The sequence below is a fragment of the Gnatocerus cornutus genome, unplaced genomic scaffold (genome assembly GCF_029298725.1).
Source record: "Gnatocerus cornutus isolate USDA-ARS CGAHR unplaced genomic scaffold, icGnaCorn1.1 ctg00000220.1, whole genome shotgun sequence".
In the NCBI taxonomy this organism is placed as follows: Eukaryota; Metazoa; Arthropoda; class Insecta; order Coleoptera; family Tenebrionidae; genus Gnatocerus; species Gnatocerus cornutus.
Genome location: NW_028275541.1, coordinates 36,454 through 60,615, shown reverse-complemented (window position 1 = coordinate 60,615; position 24,162 = coordinate 36,454). Strand labels below are relative to the sequence as shown.

At 44.7% G+C, this 24,162-nt stretch overlaps 2 non-coding genes across 2 annotated transcripts; both read left to right on the top strand.

Moving 5' to 3' along the window:
* Positions 1–11,417: 11,417 nt before the first annotated feature.
* Positions 11,418–11,537, top strand: LOC148165765 (5S ribosomal RNA). Its single transcript, XR_015771201.1, has one exon. It is a non-coding gene; the product is annotated as a 5S ribosomal RNA (ribosomal RNA).
* Positions 11,538–18,002: 6,465 nt separating this feature from the next.
* Positions 18,003–18,122, top strand: LOC148165764 (5S ribosomal RNA). Its single transcript, XR_015771200.1, has one exon. It is a non-coding gene; the product is annotated as a 5S ribosomal RNA (ribosomal RNA).
* Positions 18,123–24,162: the final 6,040 nt, after the last annotated feature.

The window sequence follows — 24,162 nt, the reverse complement described above, 5'->3', positions numbered from 1 at the left end:
ACGACTCGCAAAAAAAAATTTTTTTTTTTTCTTCTTTTAAATCTTGTACATTTTCTGACATGTGTACCATCGAAAAATGTCACATCCAAACGATCGAACAATCACAAAAAATCGTCAACGTACCATCTTGGAAAATTTTACCAGGCAACGACCATACCACGTTGAAAACTACCGGTTCTCGTCCACCCAGTCTTGTCCGAGCGCTCGTAGCGAACGGACGTGCGATAGAGAGCTCCCCCTCTCAGTGTTTAAGTTGTGACCACAGTGCAAAGTGCCACGTGCCTTGAACAAAGTGAATCGTGTCCCAATTGTTGTTTTAACAACAAGAGGAATTAAACCAAGTTCGATACAGCGCAGGCTGGTTAAGCCTGCACTGACCACCGAAAACATGGCCAGTTCGAGCCTCAACTGGCTGAAGCCGAAGAAAACGGTGAAAAAAGTGAAACAAAAGGTGAGGTACGTGCCAGTACCAATCGACGCTAACCGATTTCAACCAATCTCTTCTGATGAAGAGGATGAAGAAGACAACATGGAGACGGAGGAAACATCCTCCAGGACAAAAACCACCGCGACCGCGAACGAAAGGAGACCGCCGCCGATCATCATCCACGGCCGGAACATAACGCACAACCGTCTCAGAGAATTGTTCGCCGATTGCGACAACGGTTACCAAGTGCGGTACACAAGGGAGAAAACCCTTGTGTACCCCAACACGACAGACATCCACACGACGATGAAAAACAAACTCACGGCAGGAAAAGTGGAATTCCACACGTTCACCCCAAAAGGACTCAAAACGTCAACGTTTGTAATCAAGGGGCTGGACAACAACCCTGAGCCCGAATCCGTTCTTGCAGAGCTCAAGAGCTGCAAGATTGAAGCTACCAATGTGAGAAAAATGGGGCCCAACACCAAGAGGCCCCATTACATCGTAACAGTGGCCGACAGCGAGACTGTCGAGTCACTGAACAAAAAGTGTCGGGCGATTCTCAACGTCAGGGTGCGTTTCGAGAAATACCTCAATAAGAAGAAGATGACACAGTGTCACCGGTGCCAGGCATGGGGCCACGGCACGAGGAACTGCAACCTCGAACCGACGTGCGTAAGATGCTCTCAGTACCACTGGACCCGCGACTGCCCCCATAAGCCCGACCCGACGTACATTCCCAAATGTGCCAACTGCGGGAAACAAGGACACGCTGCCTCGCAAACCACGTGCGAGGTCTACATCGCCAAGGTAACCCGCATCGAGGAACTCCAAGAAGAAAGACGTCAGAAGGTCGCCAACAAGAGGGCTAAATTAGCCCCCGCGCCGATCCCAAAGGTCAATCCGTGGACCCAGCCAAAGAAACCAACAGGTGAGTCCATTGTTTTTACCGATAAATCATTTCCACCTCTGCCGACGCCTTCAACGAGCGCAGCAAATTCGCCAATTTCAACAAGGCAAACACCAACCAAAACGAAAATTCCAGAAACAAGCAGCATGACAGAATTTTGTAAAATAAACGCCGAAATTTCCAGGCTGAACAAAAATGTAAATATGAAAAATCTGCTCATAATACTTAAAGAACTGAACAATGCACTTGAAAAATGCCAGTCTCAACAAGAAAAGCTGTTCGTCTGCATAGACGTTCTATCCAAAATGGGAGACGCTGGCTATGAGCTGTAAATTGACGATAGTTCACTGGAACGCAAACGGTCTGCATGAAAAAGCTGCGGAATTATTGAACTTTATTAAAAATGGTGGAATTCACATTATGGCAATTAGCGAAACGCGTCTCAAAAGTAAAGATCGGCTTAAATTCACCAATTACACGGTTCTCAGAAAGGACAGAACGGATGTCATTAGGGGAGGTGGGGTTGCTCTCCTAATCCGTAATGACGTCCCCTTTGAACACATTCCCACCCCAAATGTAAGATTCCTCGAAACCCTAACGATTAAGATCGAGAACAACATTTTCATAACATCAGTTTACAACCGACCAATCAACTCAATTAGGGACGCGGATTTAGACATAATTAATAATCTGGGAAGAAAGCAATTAATTCTCGGGGACTTCAATGCGAGACACACAAGCTGGGGTTGTCACGCAAACAATAGTAACGGGTTCAGGCTCTACAATTACGTAGAAAACACAAGCTTGATAATTAACAGAACTGCTGATCCAACTCATTTCCCAATTAACGGCATGACACCTACCTACATTGACTTGACAATCACGAAAAACATGGTAATCTCAGAACCCAGATCAGTGACCGCACTCAACTCGGATCACAATCCTGTGATTCTTGAGATTCCTGACATGACAATCAAAGACAAAACAATCCAAATCAATTCCTATAAACAAACCAACTGGCCCCTCTTCCGCAAAACCCTTGACAGACATGTTGAACTGACGGAAATCATTGGCACGAAAGATGATCTTGATGAACAGATTGAACTGTTCATTAAGGCCATCCAGAAGGCCAAAGACCAAGTCACGACGACGAAAACAATAAATCCTTTTCGAGACGAAATTCCGAAAGCAACCATAGAGAAAATAAAACTCAAGAACCGAATCAGAAAACTGTACCAAAGAACACGAGACCCATTTTTCAAAAACCAAGCATCTGAATTATCCAGAGAAATTAAACAAGAAATAAAAGAATTCAGACAGAACAAATGGGAAACAAAACTTGGCAAATTAAATCCGCACGATAATTCTCTATGGAAAATGACAAAAGCTCTCAAAAGACGATTTACCCCCATCTCTATCCTTAAATCCAATAACAACATAGCATTTAATAATGTGGAAAAAGCAAACACACTGGCAACATATTATGAAACGATCCACACAAGTGATAATCACAACACACCCGAACAAATAGAAATAATTGAAACAGTAAACTCTTTCAATAGTGACAATTCCCAGATAGACGCGCCTACGGCCGTCAAACCCACAGAAATCGCAAAAATCATAAGCACTTTACCGAATAACAAAGCCCCGGGAAATGACGGCATAGAAAACAGAATACTGAAAAATCTTACAGCGAAAGCTGTAAAACAACTAACGAATATAATAAATGCCATGCTTAATCTTTGTATCTTCCCGGAAAAACTTAAAGTAGCAGATGTCATCCCCATTTTGAAACCGGGGAAAAACCCCAATGCACCAAACGCATACAGACCAATTAGCCTTCTACCAACAATTTCAAAAGTTGCGGAAAAGGTAATCCAAAAACGAATTAATAAGCACATTAAAGAAAACAAAATTTTACCGCCAGAGCAATTTGGTTTTCGGGAACGACATAATACCACACAGCAAGTCCTCAGACTAATAAATGACATAACCAATAATTACAACACGAAAAGCATAACAGCAATGACATGTCTTGATATTGAAAAAGCATTTGATAAAGTCTGGACAAAAGGACTAATTTACAAAATGATTCAATTGAAGTTCCCGACGCACATTACTAAATTAATAAACTCGTACTTAACAGAGAGAAAGTTCAGAGTAAAGGTAGAAGGCGAAAAGTCGGAAATGAAATCAATAAATGCGGGAGTCCCACAAGGCTCAGTGCTTGGGCCAATACTATTTAATATTTACATACATGACATCACTAAATTCGCACAAACCAATTTAGCTTTGTACGCGGATGACACCGCCATCTACGCTAAGTCTCATTCGGGTCAGGTCGCACTCAAACAAGTTCAGATCCACATTAATCAACTCGAGAAATTCTACGCGAAATGGAAGATTAAACTCAACGCGGACAAAACGGAAACCGTCATTTTTGCAAAAAGATTCACCGGGCTAAAGATCAATAAAAAACTAAAGGTAGGGGACAGTGAAATTGAAATTAAGAACTCTGTGAAATATCTAGGAGTCACCCTAGACAAAAGGCTAAACTTAAATGAACACATAAAGAAAACGAGACAAAAAGGTGAAGCCGTCCTCAAGCAATTGTACCCATTGTTGGTCAAAAACAACTATCTAAACACGAAAAATAAGTTGCTTCTGTACAAATGCATCTTACGCCCCATCATAACATACGCAGCGCCCATCTACCGGCACAAACCACACACTCCACTAATTCCTTTGCAAAGATTTCAAAATAAATGCTTAAGACTTGCTCTTAACGCAGACAGATACACTCCGCTCCGTCAACTTCATCAGGACGCGAATCTTCCACTCCTACACCATTACATCCATTCCCTTTCCGATAAATTCTACGAGAAGCAGGTGCGGCACGTACCTCTTCTCAAACAATCCCTCAAACACCCAGCAGGAACTCACAAGTTCCCGCACTCGGGTGTCCCCAATCTAGACCGGATAATCCGCTGAATTTTGTTACAGGCAAAAGGCAGCGGAAGAAGAACCGTAAACGGCAATCGACCAGCCACTGACCATATCGGAACAGGAGTCCAGGAGCCCCCTGGAACATCAATCCGAGGATCAGGAGTCCCCGGAGCCCCCTGAAACCTCACCACTAGACCATACCGCACCAGGAGCCCAGGAGCTCCCTGGAAACAGAAACCGGACCGGAAGTCCCAAGACCTCTTTGAGGTCAACACTGTAAATAGTTTTTTAAATATCCTTTGTACATAGTAGATAATAAGGTTAGGGTTTTTACTAAAATTTCATTTTCCCTAAATTAAGGTAACCGATAAGTAGGCTAAACACCACAAATGTATGCAACCAAGGTTGCCGGTGAGCCATAAAATAAATGTAATATCTTAGATTGTATAATAAATGTAGGCTAGGTTAAGGCATCAGCGCCACACATTAGCATAAGTTAATCTTAAGTGTGATATGTATTATCTTAGTGATTGCATGCGTAACTTCAACCGAATAAAAATCCTGTTGAATTTGAAAAAATTTGGTTCTCGTCCGATCACCGAAGTCAAGCAACGTCGGGCGCGGTCAGTACTTGGATGGGTGACCGCTTGGGAACACCGCGTGCCGTTGTCTCTACTCTTTTCTTTTTTTATTAACATTTCTGATGTCAAACTTTTTTTAAATATATTTTTCACTATTTATATTTTCTCTCAGGAACTTATATAGTATGAAGACGAAAATTTTTAATTCGTTCGAGTTGAATTTGTGGTTCTGAAAAGAACCGATTTTTTTTCTTTTTTTTCCAACCAACTTCCAAGCTGCTCGAGGAGGATTTATTTTGAACTGGTGTATTTGGTGACGGCCTTGGTTCCTTCAGAAACGGCGTGCTTCGCCAATTCACCGGGCAAAAGAAGACGCACCGCCGTCTGGATCTCCCTGCTGGTTATGGTCGAACGTTTGTTGTAATGAGCGAGGCGACTGGCTTCAGCAGCTATACGTTCGAAGATGTCGTTCACGAAACTGTTCATGATAGACATAGCCTTGCTGGAGATACCGGTATCGGGATGGACCTGCTTCAACACCTTGTAAATGTAGATGGCGTAACTCTCCTTCCTCCTGCGCTTCTTTTTCTTGTCGCTCTTCGAGATGTTCTTTTGAGCTTTTCCGGCCTTCTTGGCCGCCTTACCGCTGGTCTTGGGTGGCATTCTCTTCTAGTCGTCGAGTTAAAAAAACGTTTAAAAACAGAAAACGAGACAGACACGACGTGCACGTTACGACGAGTATACTCGATCTAAAACGCCGCACACCTAAAATCCCTCTATTTATAACGAGCGAGCGACAAACAGGCGCTCCGCCTTAGTTCGTCGTTCGACCATTGCCCTAACGAGATGGCGCTGTACCGACCATATAAATTTCTAGCCTTCGCCGCGTTCGGCATTTATTTCAAGCCGTACGTTTGTCAGTGCGCTTCGTGTCAGTCGCAGTAGGTGTTTTGCTGTTTATATCGTATAACATGTCCGGAAGAGGAAAAGGAGGTAAAGTGAAGGGAAAGGCGAAGTCTCGTTCCAGTCGTGCCGGACTTCAGTTTCCCGTCGGCAGAATTCATCGTCTTCTGCGTAAAGGAAACTACGCCGAAAGAGTGGGTGCAGGTGCTCCCGTTTATTTGGCGGCCGTAATGGAATATCTAGCCGCCGAAGTTCTCGAATTGGCAGGAAACGCCGCCAGAGATAACAAGAAAACCCGTATCATTCCGAGACATCTTCAATTGGCTATAAGGAACGACGAGGAGTTAAACAAGCTCCTTTCCGGCGTTACCATCGCCCAAGGCGGTGTCTTGCCCAACATCCAGGCGGTGTTGTTGCCCAAGAAGACCGAAAAGAAGCCTTAAATTTAATTCTTCGCCGCCGTCATCTCGAACGAAAAACAAAAACTTTTATAAAAACCATCTTCACATCGGCCCTTCTCAGGGCCAAAAATTCAACTCGAACGAATTGATTTTTTCGCCAAAATACAACAACCTATGAGAATCATGTTAAAAAGTCTTTTAGATATTTTAAAGTTAAACCGATCAATTAATTCATTATACGAGCGTAGACTGAACGGAAGATTTTCGATTACATTCAACCAAGAAAGATGATTTTTACGACTTTTCATCGTAATTTTTAGAAAAATTCAATGCCCGACTAAAGCACGAACTCGACAACTCTATCTATAATAATTTATTGATTATCTAATTCAAGAAACATTCCGATTCGTCGTAAATTTCTTCACATTTCGCACATTAATCTGTTAAGAACATACACACACACACCGGTCGCCTATACGTGCTCTCCGTCTCGATAATTTCTTGCAGCAGCAGTCGTCAGCGGTGAGCCGTAATACTACAATCAATCGTTTTATTTGCTATGAGATTTTGTTTCAAGTCACGTCTGAGGAGAGTAACTCTACCCCATATTGGACATAACCTCAAATATACTCTTCGTGGCAAAAACGTTCTTTTAACGATGGTCATTCTAACCTAAAACTGCTGTCAAAATTGTCAAAGTCGCCGCCTGGATCACAAATTAAAATGATCACTCACTCCGTACGATTTTCATTTCGATTTGAAGACAAACACACAATTGAGCAACATATTTAATTCGTTTGATTTATTTTGTGGTTCTGAAAAGAACCGTTTTTTTTTGTTTGTTTGTTTGCTTGCCTGCGGGGGGTTTGTTGTTATTCCTCTGAGGATGCGGATACACGTCATAAAATGATAAAATTAACCGCCGAAACCGTAAAGGGTACGACCTTGACGTTTCAGGGCGTAGACGACGTCCATGGCGGTGACGGTCTTACGTTTTGCGTGTTCGGTGTAAGTTACGGCGTCACGGATGACGTTCTCGAGGAAGACCTTCAACACACCTCTGGTTTCTTCGTAGATGAGACCGGAAATACGTTTCACACCACCACGACGAGCCAATCTTCTGATCGCCGGTTTCGTTATACCTTGGATGTTATCGCGTAGAACTTTGCGATGACGTTTGGCGCCACCTTTTCCCAATCCTTTGCCACCTTTACCACGACCGGTCATCTTGATAAAATTAGGAAATTCTTCGTACAAAACGACGTAGCTTCGACCAAGTTCGTTATGGAACTAACGTCAAAATTTCATTCCGCGGGACTATTTATAAGTTACGGCAGCTCCACCTCGCGTTAAAAACGAATCCACCAATGGCGTCGCCGTATGACTCATCGAGTTTATAAAACGGCCGTTGGCGCGACGAAAATTTTCAGTTGACTTTCGAACGTTCGTACGTACGGTCGGTCGTTCGGTCGAAGCAAGCAAGCAAGCCACTACCTACGTTAATTCTTTTCATTTGATTCATCCGATATCCGAGATGGCGAGAACTAAACAGACGGCTCGTAAATCTACCGGTGGCAAGGCACCTAGAAAACAGTTGGCCACGAAGGCGGCCAGAAAAAGCGCTCCCGCCACCGGAGGTGTCAAGAAACCTCACCGTTACAGGCCCGGTACGGTCGCCCTTCGTGAGATTCGTCGTTATCAAAAGAGCACTGAACTTTTGATCCGCAAGCTGCCTTTCCAACGTCTCGTCCGAGAGATCGCCCAAGATTTCAAGACCGATCTCCGTTTCCAAAGTTCGGCCGTGATGGCACTTCAAGAAGCCAGCGAGGCTTATCTCGTCGGCCTCTTCGAAGACACCAACTTGTGCGCCATCCACGCCAAACGTGTCACCATCATGCCGAAAGACATCCAATTGGCGAGACGCATTCGTGGCGAGAGGGCTTAAATTTCCTCCATCCATCCATCCATCCATCCGATCCGACCATCTAGAATTAACAAATTCTTCATCTTCGAAGGTGTTAAAAGAAGAAAAAAAAAATCGGTTCTTTTCAGAACCACAATTATTTTCCAACGAATTGAAAATTTATCGTTCGCGCATGCAACTTTTTGAGATTGAAAAAAAAAAAAAAAAAAAAAAAAGTTAGGTTATGTGATTTATTCACAAAATTCGTACTTACATAAAACGATAAACTTTTGCTTTTTTCTTTCACATTAAATTTTCTTTTAACTGAGACTATTTGAAACATTATTATATAATAAAGTTTATCATTCTTTGTAATAACACTGTTTCGACAGTCAAATGAATAGACAAGAAAATCAAATGAAAGTATGTATCTCCTCAACAGAATGTGCATTGTCCAAGCGAATCTTTCGTTCGTTTCTTGAAAATAATTGTGGCCCTGAAAAGGGCCATTTATTTGTATCGATGGTGCCCCTACGTCGATATATACGATCGGAGCACGTTCCCGAAACCACCAGGACGTCGTCGTCGTTGAAAAAATTAAATCATCGTCGTCGACTTTTCACTTCTTTCTCTTGGGTGAAGCGGTTTTTTTCGCTTTGGCGGTGACGGCTTTGGCCGTTTTCGGTTTCGGCGCTTTCGGTTTCTTGGTTGGACCGGCCTTGTTGGATTTCTTCGCTTTCGATGGCGTCTTGGGTTTGACGGGCGATCTGGAGGCGGCGCTGGCTTTCTTTTCGGGAGCGGACGCAGCCTTTCTAGCCTTCGATACGGCGACGCTCTTCTTTTCGGCGGCAGTTTTCTTAGACTTGGCCGAAGCGGCGGGGGCGGCCTTCTTACCGGCTTTTGAGGCGGATCCTTTTTCGGCGGACGTCGGCGCTGACGCGACGGAACGTTTAGCAACGCCCGTCTTCTTGGATTTCGCCGATGACGACGCGGTCGCAGCGGCAGATCTCTTTTTCGTGGCGGACGGAGCCTTAGCTGCACCGGTGACGGCAGAAGCCAACTTGAACGAACCGGAAGCTCCTTTTCCTTTGGTTTGGACCAACGAACCGGATGCGACGGCGCCCTTAAGGTACTTCTTGATGAAAGGCGCAAATTTTTCCGCGTCGACTTTGTAGTTGGCCGCGACATATTTCTTGATCGCCTGCAACGAAGAACCGCCGCGTTCCTTCAAGCCTTTGATGGCGTTGGTGACCATCTCCGAAGTGGGCGGATGAGAAGGTTTGCTTCTCGGATTTTTGGGCTTCTTCTCCTTCTTCACCGGTGAGGAGCCGGAAGTGGCACCGGCGACCGTCGAAGCTGCTTGATTTTCTACGTCGGCCATATTTTCGTCTATCGCGCGCGCGTTTTTTTCTTTTTATTATAGGTAGGCTTATTCTTCGGTGAAAGAACGAATGAACTTTACAGAACGAATTGGGCGCCAAAGTCAAAGTGTTGGCGCGTTCGAAAACGCGCGGACCGCGGACTAAACGAGAGCCTTCTCGTCGAGTTAGAAAATTCAGTGGGCCTCGAATACAGCTTTCGCGTGATGGCATCGTTCTCTTTACGCGAAGATCACCGCCTCCGGGTGCGGGAACATGAGCGATTCGGTCGGCGATGGCCTCCTGAATAACCTCAAGTTTTCCCGGACGACCAGCCGACCTCCAAAAGCGAACAAGGACCGATCGAACGTCGACTCGAACAAAGACCCTCCGAAACAAGGAGATGACATCCAAGTTCGACGCCGACGTTACGCGTTTTCCACGAATAACAGGAAAGTTCCGCTTTCGACCAGACAAACTTGGAAGCATCCTCTACAAGTTTCACGAACGAATCGGTCGAAAAGTACGTGCGATCTTTTCGAAAATCGCCTCGCAAAGAGACGCAGCACGGATCGGAGCGACGACCGACGAACCTGCAGAGTGTAGGAAAAAAATTCACAAACGGTCGAAGATGACGTCCGAGAAGGTCGAATTTTTTCAAGAACGAAGATAAAACCTTCGCCTTTCGTAGGAGTTGATTTTTGAAAACGATCTTGACGAACAGGTCGGAAAAAAAACGATGTCAATTTCGGACTCGACCATGAGAAACGAATTTGTACGACGAACGGACTTTTCGAACGACTTTTTTCGCAAAATCGACATTTTTTCCTCAAAAATTACCTCACACGACGAAATCCCATCATCGAAACATCACCGAAAACAGTTTTGACGGCGAAATTCTCGTCAATTTTACGAAAATAAAGGGAAAATCAGACGGACCACCGTCGAACATCCAGCGACGGGAACGGACGAGTTTTTTAATTTTTCTTGCCAATTCATTGCGAAAGAAGCAATTTTTCTCGACGAAACCATTTTATAATCATAAAAAAAACTCCCCAAACACCACAAACCAACAAAAATACGGAAATCTTGCATTGTTTGCATTTTTCAGACACTCTAAATAAAACTACGTCGATGTCGGCGGATTTTCAGTCGGTCGTCGGTCGACAGAAATCCAACGAAATTTTCATTTGTTCTTCTCAAAAACGAAAAACAAACAAATCAACAAAACATTCCCTACTATTAGTCGACATTTCGAGCAGAAACTACGAACGTCGAAAGATTTAAAAAATGAAATATGTAGGTGTGCGTGCGTGCGTACTTACTTGAAACTTTTTTCTTGTTTCATCGTCGCACTGGAACAAATTAAATTTTAATGCAATGTAAACGCGACCACACTTTCGACGAAAACATCTCTATGAATCGAACGACGTCGGAAAAAGAATAAATCGAGAAGAGAACAAATCATGAAACAACACACACCCACCCCGCCCGGCCCGGCCAGAGTGGTGGGAATTTCGATGAATGAACAGACAAAGAAACCAACTCTGTTATCAGTTCTAAGAAAGAAAGCAGGTAGCGGCGGCGGCGAACCTTCGACCGTACTACGGTCAGTTCATGAATTAACCCCGTCCGTTCGGAGTTTATTCATCTCCGGTCCGTGTCGGCGTTTACTTCAAGTGGGTGCTATTTCCATCTAAGCAAGCAAGTGAGTAAGTAAGTTCTCAAATTTTAAATTACGTTAATCGCAAGTGACTCGTTGAGATCGTCAAACGAACAATTTAATTTAACGCCTCATACGAGTTTTTTTTTTTCGTCATTTTGTCGCAAAAAAAAAACTAAAAAACGACTCGCAAAAAAAAATTTTTTTTTTTTCTTCTTTTAAATCTTGTACATTTTCTGACATGTGTACCATCGAAAAATGTCACATCCAAACGATCGAACAATCACAAAAAATCGTCAACGTACCATCTTGGAAAATTTTACCAGGCAACGACCATACCACGTTGAAAACTACCGGTTCTCGTCCGATCACCGAAGTCAAGCAACGTCGGGCGCGGTCAGTACTTGGATGGGTGACCGCTTGGGAACACCGCGTGCCGTTGTCTCTACTCTTTTCTTTTTTTATTAACATTTCTGATGTCAAACTTTTTTTAAATATATTTTTCACTATTTATATTTTCTCTCAGGAACTTATATAGTATGAAGACGAAAATTTTTAATTCGTTCGAGTTGAATTTGTGGTTCTGAAAAGAACCGATTTTTTTTCTTTTTTTTCCAACCAACTTCCAAGCTGCTCGAGGAGGATTTATTTTGAACTGGTGTATTTGGTGACGGCCTTGGTTCCTTCAGAAACGGCGTGCTTCGCCAATTCACCGGGCAAAAGAAGACGCACCGCCGTCTGGATCTCCCTGCTGGTTATGGTCGAACGTTTGTTGTAATGAGCGAGGCGACTGGCTTCAGCAGCTATACGTTCGAAGATGTCGTTCACGAAACTGTTCATGATAGACATAGCCTTGCTGGAGATACCGGTATCGGGATGGACCTGCTTCAACACCTTGTAAATGTAGATGGCGTAACTCTCCTTCCTCCTGCGCTTCTTTTTCTTGTCGCTCTTCGAGATGTTCTTTTGAGCTTTTCCGGCCTTCTTGGCCGCCTTACCGCTGGTCTTGGGTGGCATTCTCTTCTAGTCGTCGAGTTAAAAAAACGTTTAAAAACAGAAAACGAGACAGACACGACGTGCACGTTACGACGAGTATACTCGATCTAAAACGCCGCACACCTAAAATCCCTCTATTTATAACGAGCGAGCGACAAACAGGCGCTCCGCCTTAGTTCGTCGTTCGACCATTGCCCTAACGAGATGGCGCTGTACCGACCATATAAATTTCTAGCCTTCGCCGCGTTCGGCATTTATTTCAAGCCGTACGTTTGTCAGTGCGCTTCGTGTCAGTCGCAGTAGGTGTTTTGCTGTTTATATCGTATAACAACATGTCCGGAAGAGGAAAAGGAGGTAAAGTGAAGGGAAAGGCGAAGTCTCGTTCCAGTCGTGCCGGACTTCAGTTTCCCGTCGGCAGAATTCATCGTCTTCTGCGTAAAGGAAACTACGCCGAAAGAGTGGGTGCAGGTGCTCCCGTTTATTTGGCGGCCGTAATGGAATATCTAGCCGCCGAAGTTCTCGAATTGGCAGGAAACGCCGCCAGAGATAACAAGAAAACCCGTATCATTCCGAGACATCTTCAATTGGCTATAAGGAACGACGAGGAGTTAAACAAGCTCCTTTCCGGCGTTACCATCGCCCAAGGCGGTGTCTTGCCCAACATCCAGGCGGTGTTGTTGCCCAAGAAGACCGAAAAGAAGCCTTAAATTTAATTCTTCGCCGCCGTCATCTCGAACGAAAAACAAAAACTTTTATAAAAACCATCTTCACATCGGCCCTTCTCAGGGCCAAAAATTCAACTCGAACGAATTGATTTTTTCGCCAAAATACAACAACCTATGAGAATCATGTTAAAAAGTCTTTTAGATATTTTAAAGTTAAACCGATCAATTAATTCATTATACGAGCGTAGACTGAACGGAAGATTTTCGATTACATTCAACCAAGAAAGATGATTTTTACGACTTTTCATCGTAATTTTTAGAAAAATTCAATGCCCGACTAAAGCACGAACTCGACAACTCTATCTATAATAATTTATTGATTATCTAATTCAAGAAACATTCCGATTCGTCGTAAATTTCTTCACATTTCGCACATTAATCTGTTAAGAACATACACACACACACCGGTCGCCTATACGTGCTCTCCGTCTCGATAATTTCTTGCAGCAGCAGTCGTCAGCGGTGAGCCGTAATACTACAATCAATCGTTTTATTTGCTATGAGATTTTGTTTCAAGTCACGTCTGAGGAGAGTAACTCTACCCCATATTGGACATAACCTCAAATATACTCTTCGTGGCAAAAACGTTCTTTTAACGATGGTCATTCTAACCTAAAACTGCTGTCAAAATTGTCAAAGTCGCCGCCTGGATCACAAATTAAAATGATCACTCACTCCGTACGATTTTCATTTCGATTTGAAGACAAACACACAATTGAGCAACATATTTAATTCGTTTGATTTATTTTGTGGTTCTGAAAAGAACCGTTTTTTTTTGTTTGTTTGTTTGCTTGCCTGCGGGGGGTTTGTTGTTATTCCTCTGAGGATGCGGATACACGTCATAAAATGATAAAATTAACCGCCGAAACCGTAAAGGGTACGACCTTGACGTTTCAGGGCGTAGACGACGTCCATGGCGGTGACGGTCTTACGTTTTGCGTGTTCGGTGTAAGTTACGGCGTCACGGATGACGTTCTCGAGGAAGACCTTCAACACACCTCTGGTTTCTTCGTAGATGAGACCGGAAATACGTTTCACACCACCACGACGAGCCAATCTTCTGATCGCCGGTTTCGTTATACCTTGGATGTTATCGCGTAGAACTTTGCGATGACGTTTGGCGCCACCTTTTCCCAATCCTTTGCCACCTTTACCACGACCGGTCATCTTGATAAAATTAGGAAATTCTTCGTACAAAACGACGTAGCTTCGACCAAGTTCGTTATGGAACTAACGTCAAAATTTCATTCCGCGGGACTATTTATAAGTTACGGCAGCTCCACCTCGCGTTAAAAACGAATCCACCAATGGCGTCGCCGTATGACTCATCGAGTTTATAAAACGGCCGTTGGCGCGACGAAAATTTTCAGTTGACTTTCGAACGTTCGTACGTACGGTCGGTCGTTCGGTCGAAGCAAGCAAGCAAGCCACTACCTACGTTAATTCTTTTCATTTGATTCATCCGATATCCGAGATGGCGAGAACTAAACAGACGGCTCGTAAATCTACCGGTGGCAAGGCACCTAGAAAACAGTTGGCCACGAAGGCGGCCAGAAAAAGCGCTCCCGCCACCGGAGGTGTCAAGAAACCTCACCGTTACAGGCCCGGTACGGTCGCCCTTCGTGAGATTCGTCGTTATCAAAAGAGCACTGAACTTTTGATCCGCAAGCTGCCTTTCCAACGTCTCGTCCGAGAGATCGCCCAAGATTTCAAGACCGATCTCCGTTTCCAAAGTTCGGCCGTGATGGCACTTCAAGAAGCCAGCGAGGCTTATCTCGTCGGCCTCTTCGAAGACACCAACTTGTGCGCCATCCACGCCAAACGTGTCACCATCATGCCGAAAGACATCCAATTGGCGAGACGCATTCGTGGCGAGAGGGCTTAAATTTCCTCCATCCATCCATCCATCCATCCGATCCGACCATCTAGAATTAACAAATTCTTCATCTTCGAAGGTGTTAAAAGAAGAAAAAAAAAATCGGTTCTTTTCAGAACCACAATTATTTTCCAACGAATTGAAAATTTATCGTTCGCGCATGCAACTTTTTGAGATTGAAAAAAAAAAAAAAAAAAAAAAAAAGTTAGGTTATGTGATTTATTCACAAAATTCGTACTTACATAAAACGATAAACTTTTGCTTTTTTCTTTCACATTAAATTTTCTTTTAACTGAGACTATTTGAAACATTATTATATAATAAAGTTTATCATTCTTTGTAATAACACTGTTTCGACAGTCAAATGAATAACAAGAAAATCAAATGAAAGTATGTATCTCCTCAACAGAATGTGCATTGTCCAAGCGAATCTTTCGTTCGTTTCTTGAAAATAATTGTGGCCCTGAAAAGGGCCATTTATTTGTATCGATGGTGCCCCTACGTCGATATATACGATCGGAGCACGTTCCCGAAACCACCAGGACGTCGTCGTCGTTGAAAAAATTAAATCATCGTCGTCGACTTTTCACTTCTTTCTCTTGGGTGAAGCGGTTTTTTTCGCTTTGACGGTGACGGCTTTGGCCGTTTTCGGTTTCGGCGCTTTCGGTTTCTTGGTTGGACCGGCCTTGTTGGATTTCTTCGCTTTCGATGGCGTCTTGGGTTTGACGGGCGATCTGGAGGCGGCGCTGGCTTTCTTTTCGGGAGCGGACGCAGCCTTTCTAGCCTTCGATACGGCGACGCTCTTCTTTTCGGCGGCAGTTTTCTTAGACTTGGCCGAAGCGGCGGGGGCGGCCTTCTTACCGGCTTTTGAGGCGGATCCTTTTTCGGCGGACGTCGGCGCTGACGCGACGGAACGTTTAGCAACGCCCGTCTTCTTGGATTTCGCCGATGACGACGCGGTCGCAGCGGCAGATCTCTTTTTCGTGGCGGACGGAGCCTTAGCTGCACCGGTGACGGCAGAAGCCAACTTGAACGAACCGGAAGCTCCTTTTCCTTTGGTTTGGACCAACGAACCGGATGCGACGGCGCCCTTAAGGTACTTCTTGATGAAAGGCGCAAATTTTTCCGCGTCGACTTTGTAGTTGGCCGCGACATATTTCTTGATCGCCTGCAACGAAGAACCGCCGCGTTCCTTCAAGCCTTTGATGGCGTTGGTGACCATCTCCGAAGTGGGCGGATGAGAAGGTTTGCTTCTCGGATTTTTGGGCTTCTTCTCCTTCTTCACCGGTGAGGAGCCGGAAGTGGCACCGGCGACCGTCGAAGCTGCTTGATTTTCTACGTCGGCCATATTTTCGTCTATCGCGCGCGCGTTTTTTTCTTTTTATTATAGGTAGGCTTATTCTTCGGTGAAAGAACGAATGAACTTTACAGAACGAATTGGGCGCCAAAGTCAAAGTGTTGGCGCGTTCGAAAACGCGCGGACCGCGGACTAAACGAGAGCCTTCTCGTCGAGTTAGAAAATTCAGTGGGCCTCGAATACAGCTTTCGCGTGATGGCATCGTTCTCTTTACGCGAAGATCACCGCCTCCGGGTGCGGGAACATGAGCGATTCGGTCGGCGATGGCCTCCTGAATAACCTCAAGTTTTCCCGGACGACCAGCCGACCTCCAAAAGCGAACAAGGACCGATCGAACGTCGACTCGAACAAAGACCCTCCGAAACAAGGAGATGACATCCAAGTTCGACGCCGACGTTACGCGTTTTCCACGAATAACAGGAAAGTTCCGCTTTCGACCAGACAAACTTGGAAGCATCCTCTACAAGTTTCACGAACGAATCGGTCGAAAAGTACGTGCGATCTTTTCGAAAATCGCCTCGCAAAGAGACGCAGCACGGATCGGAGCGACGACCGACGAACCTGCAGAGTGTAGGAAAAAAATTCACAAACGGTCGAAGATGACGTCCGAGAAGGTCGAATTTTTTCAAGAACGAAGATAAAACCTTCGCCTTTCGTAGGAGTTGATTTTTGAAAACGATCTTGACGAACAGGTCGGAAAAAAAACGATGTCAATTTCGGACTCGACCATGAGAAACGAATTTGTACGACGAACGGACTTTTCGAACGACTTTTTTCGCAAAATCGACATTTTTTCCTCAAAAATTACCTCACACGACGAAATCCCATCATCGAAACATCACCGAAAACAGTTTTGACGGCGAAATTCTCGTCAATTTTACGAAAATAAAGGGAAAATCAGACGGACCACCGTCGAACATCCAGCGACGGGAACGGACGAGTTTTTTAATTTTTCTTGCCAATTCATTGCGAAAGAAGCAATTTTTCTCGACGAAACCATTTTATAATCATAAAAAAAACTCCCCAAACACCACAAACCAACAAAAATACGGAAATCTTGCATTGTTTGCATTTTTCAGACACTCTAAATAAAACTACGTCGATGTCGGCGGATTTTCAGTCGGTCGTCGGTCGACAGAAATCCAACGAAATTTTCATTTGTTCTTCTCAAAAACGAAAAACAAACAAATCAACAAAACATTCCCTACTATTAGTCGACATTTCGAGCAGAAACTACGAACGTCGAAAGATTTAAAAAATGAAATATGTAGGTGTGCGTGCGTGCGTACTTACTTGAAACTTTTTTCTTGTTTCATCGTCGCACTGGAACAAATTAAATTTTAATGCAATGTAAACGCGACCACACTTTCGACGAAAACATCTCTATGAATCGAACGACGTCGGAAAAAGAATAAATCGAGAAGAGAACAAATCATGAAACAACACACACCCACCCCGCCCGGCCCGGCCAGAGTGGTGGGAATTTCGATGAATGAACAGACAAAGAAACCAACTCTGTTATCAGTTCTAAGAAAGAAAGCAGGTAGCGGCGGCGGCGAACCTACGACCGTACTACGGTCAGTTCATGAATTAACCCCGTCCGTTCGGAGTTTATTCATCTCCGGTCCGTGTCGGCGTTTACTTCAAGTGGGTGCTATTTCCATCTAAGCAAGCAAGTGAGTAAGTAAGTTCTCAAATTTTAAATTACGTTAATCGCAAGTGACTCGTTGAGATCGTCAAACGAACAATTTAATTTAACGCCTCATACGAGTTTTTTTTTTTCGTCATTTTGTCGCAAAAAAAAAACTAAAAAACGACTCGCAAAAAAAAATTTTTTTTTTTTCTTCTTTTAAATCTTGTACATTTTCTGACATGTGTACCATCGAAAAATGTCACATCCAAACGATCGAACAATCACAAAAAATCGTCAACGTACCATCTTGGAAAATTTTACCAGGCAACGACCATACCACGTTGAAAACTACCGGTTCTCGTCCGATCACCGAAGTCAAGCAACGTCGGGCGCGGTCAGTACTTGGATGGGTGACCGCTTGGGAACACCGCGTGCCGTTGTCTCTACTCTTTTCTTTTTTTATTAACATTTCTGATGTCAAACTTTTTTTAAATATATTTTTCACTATTTATATTTTCTCTCAGGAACTTATATAGTATGAAGACGAAAATTTTTAATTCGTTCGAGTTGAATTTGTGGTTCTGAAAAGAACCGATTTTTTTTCTTTTTTTTCCAACCAACTTCCAAGCTGCTCGAGGAGGATTTATTTTGAACTGGTGTATTTGGTGACGGCCTTGGTTCCTTCAGAAACGGCGTGCTTCGCCAATTCACCGGGCAAAAGAAGACGCACCGCCGTCTGGATCTCCCTGCTGGTTATGGTCGAACGTTTGTTGTAATGAGCGAGGCGACTGGCTTCAGCAGCTATACGTTCGAAGATGTCGTTCACGAAACTGTTCATGATAGACATAGCCTTGCTGGAGATACCGGTATCGGGATGGACCTGCTTCAACACCTTGTAAATGTAGATGGCGTAACTCTCCTTCCTCCTGCGCTTCTTTTTCTTGTCGCTCTTCGAGATGTTCTTTTGAGCTTTTCCGGCCTTCTTGGCCGCCTTACCGCTGGTCTTGGGTGGCATTCTCTTCTAGTCGTCGAGTTAAAAAAACGTTTAAAAACAGAAAACGAGACAGACACGACGTGCACGTTACGACGAGTATACTCGATCTAAAACGCCGCACACCTAAAATCCCTCTATTTATAACGAGCGAGCGACAAACAGGCGCTCCGCCTTAGTTCGTCGTTCGACCATTGCCCTAACGAGATGGCGCTGTACCGACCATATAAATTTCTAGCCTTCGCCGCGTTCGGCATTTATTTCAAGCCGTACGTTTGTCAGTGCGCTTCGTGTCAGTCGCAGTAGGTGTTTTGCTGTTTATATCGTATAACAACATGTCCGGAAGAGGAAAAGGAGGTAAAGTGAAGGGAAAGGCGAAGTCTCGTTCCAGTCGTGCCGGACTTCAGTTTCCCGTCGGCAGAATTCATCGTCTTCTGCGTAAAGGAAACTACGCCGAAAGAGTGGGTGCAGGTGCTCCCGTTTATTTGGCGGCCGTAATGGAATATCTAGCCGCCGAAGTTCTCGAATTGGCAGGAAACGCCGCCAGAGATAACAAGAAAACCCGTATCATTCCGAGACATCTTCAATTGGCTATAAGGAACGACGAGGAGTTAAACAAGCTCCTTTCCGGCGTTACCATCGCCCAAGGCGGTGTCTTGCCCAACATCCAGGCGGTGTTGTTGCCCAAGAAGACCGAAAAGAAGCCTTAAATTTAATTCTTCGCCGCCGTCATCTCGAACGAAAAACAAAAACTTTTATAAAAACCATCTTCACATCGGCCCTTCTCAGGGCCAAAAATTCAACTCGAACGAATTGATTTTTTCGCCAAAATACAACAACCTATGAGAATCATGTTAAAAAGTCTTTTAGATATTTTAAAGTTAAACCGATCAATTAATTCATTATACGAGCGTAGACTGAACGGAAGATTTTCGATTACATTCAACCAAGAAAGATGATTTTTACGACTTTTCATCGTAATTTTTAGAAAAATTCAATGCCCGACTAAAGCACGAACTCGACAACTCTATCTATAATAATTTATTGATTATCTAATTCAAGAAACATTCCGATTCGTCGTAAATTTCTTCACATTTCGCACATTAATCTGTTAAGAACATACACACACACACCGGTCGCCTATACGTGCTCTCCGTCTCGATAATTTCTTGCAGCAGCAGTCGTCAGCGGTGAGCCGTAATACTACAATCAATCGTTTTATTTGCTATGAGATTTTGTTTCAAGTCACGTCTGAGGAGAGTAACTCTACCCCATATTGGACATAACCTCAAATATACTCTTCGTGGCAAAAACGTTCTTTTAACGATGGTCATTCTAACCTAAAACTGCTGTCAAAATTGTCAAAGTCGCCGCCTGGATCACAAATTAAAATGATCACTCACTCCGTACGATTTTCATTTCGATTTGAAGACAAACACACAATTGAGCAACATATTTAATTCGTTTGATTTATTTTGTGGTTCTGAAAAGAACCGTTTTTTTTTGTTTGTTTGTTTGCTTGCCTGCGGGGGGTTTGTTGTTATTCCTCTGAGGATGCGGATACACGTCATAAAATGATAAAATTAACCGCCGAAACCGTAAAGGGTACGACCTTGACGTTTCAGGGCGTAGACGACGTCCATGGCGGTGACGGTCTTACGTTTTGCGTGTTCGGTGTAAGTTACGGCGTCACGGATGACGTTCTCGAGGAAGACCTTCAACACACCTCTGGTTTCTTCGTAGATGAGACCGGAAATACGTTTCACACCACCACGACGAGCCAATCTTCTGATCGCCGGTTTCGTTATACCTTGGATGTTATCGCGTAGAACTTTGCGATGACGTTTGGCGCCACCTTTTCCCAATCCTTTGCCACCTTTACCACGACCGGTCATCTTGATAAAATTAGGAAATTCTTCGTACAAAACGACGTAGCTTCGACCAAGTTCGTTATGGAACTAACGTCAAAATTTCATTCCGCGGGACTATTTATAAGTTACGGCAGCTCCACCTCGCGTTAAAAACGAATCCACCAATGGCGTCGCCGTATGACTCATCGAGTTTATAAAACGGCCGTTGGCGCGACGAAAATTTTCCCTGAGATTCGACCAGTTTCTCCAGCAGAAGTACGGTCGATGATCAAAAAACTGAAAGTCAGAAAGGCCCCAGGTCCTGATGGCATCAGCAACAAGATGGTACGACAATTTCCTGATCTCGCGGTCATGCATCTTGTCGCCATCTACAACGGAATGCTGCGATTAGTACATTTCCCCGAGAAATGGAAAATCGCCGACGTGATCTTTCTCCCGAAGGGGGGCGGAGCTCAACAGTTTCCACAAAATTATCGCCCAATCAGTCTACTTCCCTGCATGGGGAAAATGGCGGAGAAGGTGATATTGTGGAGACTAAAGGACTTCGAACGAGAACACGACATCATCCCACCGGAGCAATTCGGATTCAGGGATGGACATTCTACCACCGACCAAGTGCTGCGAGTAGTGGAACATGTCACAGACAGTTTCAATCGAAAACGGCACACTGGCGCGGTGTTCTTGGATGTGGCAAAAGCATTCGACAAAGTGTGGCACGAGGGGCTTCTCCACAAGCTACTCGACGCCGGCTTTCCGATCGGTTTGGTGCAAATCATCCGATCATACCTGGAAAACAGGAAATTCCGAGCGAAGATTGGAACAACGAGATCGACAATGAAAGACATCACTTCTGGGGTACCTCAGGGGTCCATACTTTCGCCGTTCTTGTTTGCCATCTTCATGTCAGACGTCCCGAAGCCAGTAGACGCCGATTCCACAACGGCACTCTACGCTGACGACACAGCAGTCTTGGTTCGAAGCGGTTCCGCTGAGACCGTGACTCGCAAACTCCAAGAAAACCTTGACAGGTTGGAGGAGTGGTTCACTCGCTGGAGAATTGAAGTTAACGCTGCCAAAAGCAGCGCGGTACTCTTCACCAAAAAGCGAACCAGGGACAACAGAGTAATAGACCCAGATGGTGAAGTCTTCATGTTCGATACCCCAATCCCATGGAGATCCGAAGCCAAATATCTGGGTGTTACTCTGGATCGAGGAATGACCTGCAAAACTCACACCACTGGTGTGAGGAACAAGGCTTATGGCATCATCTCGCAGATTTATTCCATGATTGGGCGACGCAGTCGTCTCTCGATTGGCAATAAACTCTTGATGTATAAGACCATCGTCCGACCGGTAATGATGTACGCGTCCCCAGCTTGGGGTCACGCTGCAGCGACGCACATCAGACGCCTCCAGAGGGTTCAGAACAAGTTCCTTCGCATTGCACTCAACGCACCATGGTTCGTTCGCAACACCCAGCTTCATGAAGAAGCAAAAATGCCGTCTCTTAAAGACTTTATGCTGGCAACAGCAGAAAAGTACTTCCAAAGAGCGGCTCAACATCGAAACCCACTCGTTCGCGTAGCCGTGGACTACGACGAACAAACTCATCACAAGCACAAGCGCCCGAAAATGGCGCTTGTGAGGTAAGGTACTCTGTATCTCAGGCCGAACAAGTTCGGCACAAATCAGTTTTGGTTTAATATTAATTCATTTGTATGTTTCAGACAATCAAGCAGACGGAAGAGTTCATGGCACGTCCCAACACTCTGCAAGCAACAAGTTGCTCCAAGGCGAAAATTTTCAGTTGACTTTCGAACGTTCGTACGTACGGTCGGTCGTTCGGTCGAAGCAAGCAAGCAAGCCACTACCTACGTTAATTCTTTTCATTTGATTCATCCGATATCCGAGATGGCGAGAACTAAACAGACGGCTCGTAAATCTACCGGTGGCAAGGCACCTAGAAAACAGTTGGCCACGAAGGCGGCCAGAAAAAGCGCTCCCGCCACCGGAGGTGTCAAGAAACCTCACCGTTACAGGCCCGGTACGGTCGCCCTTCGTGAGATTCGTCGTTATCAAAAGAGCACTGAACTTTTGATCCGCAAGCTGCCTTTCCAACGTCTCGTCCGAGAGATCGCCCAAGATTTCAAGACCGATCTCCGTTTCCAAAGTTCGGCCGTGATGGCACTTCAAGAAGCCAGCGAGGCTTATCTCGTCGGCCTCTTCGAAGACACCAACTTGTGCGCCATCCACGCCAAACGTGTCACCATCATGCCGAAAGACATCCAATTGGCGAGACGCATTCGTGGCGAGAGGGCTTAAATTTCCTCCATCCATCCATCCATCCATCCGATCCGACCATCTAGAATTAACAAATTCTTCATCTTCGAAGGTGTTAAAAGAAGAAAAAAAAAATCGGTTCTTTTCAGAACCACAATTATTTTCCAACGAATTGAAAATTTATCGTTCGCGCATGCAACTTTTTGAGATTGAAAAAAAAAAAAAAAAAAAAAAAAAGTTAGGTTATGTGATTTATTCACAAAATTCGTACTTACATAAAACGATAAACTTTTGCTTTTTTCTTTCACATTAAATTTTCTTTTAACTGAGACTATTTGAAACATTATTATATAATAAAGTTTATCATTCTTTGTAATAACACTGTTTCGACAGTCAAATGAATAGACAAGAAAATCAAATGAAAGTATGTATCTCCTCAACAGAATGTGCATTGTCCAAGCGAATCTTTCGTTCGTTTCTTGAAAATAATTGTGGCCCTGAAAAGGGCCATTTATTTGTATCGATGGTGCCCCTACGTCGATATATACGATCGGAGCACGTTCCCGAAACCACCAGGACGTCGTCGTCGTTGAAAAAATTAAATCATCGTCGTCGACTTTTCACTTCTTTCTCTTGGGTGAAGCGGTTTTTTTCGCTTTGACGGTGACGGCTTTGGCCGTTTTCGGTTTCGGCGCTTTCGGTTTCTTGGTTGGACCGGCCTTGTTGGATTTCTTCGCTTTCGATGGCGTCTTGGGTTTGACGGGCGATCTGGAGGCGGCGCTGGCTTTCTTTTCGGGAGCGGACGCAGCCTTTCTAGCCTTCGATACGGCGACGCTCTTCTTTTCGGCGGCAGTTTTCTTAGACTTGGCCGAAGCGGCGGGGGCGGCCTTCTTACCGGCTTTTGAGGCGGATCCTTTTTCGGCGGACGTCGGCGCTGACGCGACGGAACGTTTAGCAACGCCCGTCTTCTTGGATTTCGCCGATGACGACGCGGTCGCAGCGGCAGATCTCTTTTTCGTGGCGGACGGAGCCTTAGCTGCACCGGTGACGGCAGAAGCCAACTTGAACGAACCGGAAGCTCCTTTTCCTTTGGTTTGGACCAACGAACCGGATGCGACGGCGCCCTTAAGGTACTTCTTGATGAAAGGCGCAAATTTTTCCGCGTCGACTTTGTAGTTGGCCGCGACATATTTCTTGATCGCCTGCAACGAAGAACCGCCGCGTTCCTTCAAGCCTTTGATGGCGTTGGTGACCATCTCCGAAGTGGGCGGATGAGAAGGTTTGCTTCTCGGATTTTTGGGCTTCTTCTCCTTCTTCACCGGTGAGGAGCCGGAAGTGGCA